General features: G+C 39.8%; 1 long non-coding RNA gene across 1 annotated transcript in view; it reads left to right on the top strand.

Annotated features, from left to right (window-relative positions):
• LOC128249035 (uncharacterized) overlaps positions 1 to 1,407 on the top strand; it is a 120,033-nt gene that overhangs the window by 91,423 nt on the left and 27,203 nt on the right. The window lies entirely within an intron of this gene.

The raw sequence follows: 1,407 nt of genomic DNA, 5'->3' as shown, positions 1-1,407 counted from the left end.
ATATATATATATATATACACGCACATACGCACACACAAACACTGGCAGAATCTTTAGTACGCCGGGCGAAATGCTGAGCGATATTTCGTCCGTTCTTATGTTCTGTTTTCACATTCTGCCGCGGCCCTCTTTGCCTTTCATCTTTTCCTTTCGGGATCGATAAAATAAGTATCAGCTGAGCACTGGGGTCGATGTGATCGACTTAACTAATCCTGAGTAAGAGTATGAAAACTGCATCCCTCTTCCAAGCCATGTCGGGCCGGTGTGACAGAGTAGGCTCATCAAAGTAGTATCACGGCCAGTTCAGATTCACGGCCTCCACATTAGACCGTGGTTAGTGGAGAGAACATGTTGAGGCCTTCAAACTGCAGTGGAATGAACATAGGCAACCACATTCACATGTATACATAATACATACATACACACACATTCACAGTCATGTTTTTGATTACAAATGCGTGATAGAATATTTAATGCAAATAGAATATATTTTGTGGGGACTCGATTCACAATCACTACGCCATTTTCACCATATGTTTTTCGTAATGAAAGACAGAGACAGAGATAGGCGAAGGAATAAACTATACACATATGGGTAAGATGTTAGTTTGCTGAACAACAGGAAATAGTAGCTACATTTGTCTATGTTATAAAAGCGATATAACTTTTGTAATACAAGTTTGACCATAGAAAATGGAAGCACATTTTTTCTTATCTAATCAGAGTGCATCACTATAAAGTTTCTTTTGATTGGTTGAACATCCAGCACAAAAACGAACACAATCAGCGCTATAAGATCACAGTATCATTCTATTGACATAACCTTTATATCGTTGCAAAAAGACATTATATTAAATGTGCGGTTGTCCATAGAATCGATAATTAATGAAGGCTTGTGTTGATAAGATTATAAGGAAAAACCGGCATGGGGTTGTTATTGTTGTTGATAATGCTCTTGTTGTTGTTGTAATTTAGTCTCATGAATGTAACCGAAGCTATGTGTGTTGTGGTTATCCTATCTTTATCGTATATCATGTAGGCGTACAAATTGTAGCTGTGGCTTATAACAAGACTGATAGTTCCAAAGACATTAGAACTGACATAATATATGTGTGTGTGTGTGTGTGTAAGGCGGCGAGCTGTGAGAAACCTTAGTACGCCGGGCGAAATGCTTAGCGGTATTTCGTCTGTCTTTATGCTCTGAGTTCAAATTCCGCCGAGGTCGTCTTTGCCTTTCATCCTTTTGGGGTCGATAAATTAAGTACCAGTTGAATACTGAGGTCGGTTTAATCGACTGTCCCCCTCCCCAAAAGTTTCTGGCTTTGTGCCTAGAGTAGAAAAGAATATGTACGTGTGTGTGTGTGTAAGGCGGCGAGCTGTGAGAAACCTTAGTACGCCGGGCGAAAT

The sequence above is a fragment of the Octopus bimaculoides genome, chromosome 11 (genome assembly GCF_001194135.2).
Source record: "Octopus bimaculoides isolate UCB-OBI-ISO-001 chromosome 11, ASM119413v2, whole genome shotgun sequence".
Taxonomy (NCBI): Eukaryota; Metazoa; Mollusca; class Cephalopoda; order Octopoda; family Octopodidae; genus Octopus; species Octopus bimaculoides.
Note: the sequence above shows the minus strand (reverse complement) of the source record. Positions and strands in the feature narration are given on the sequence as shown.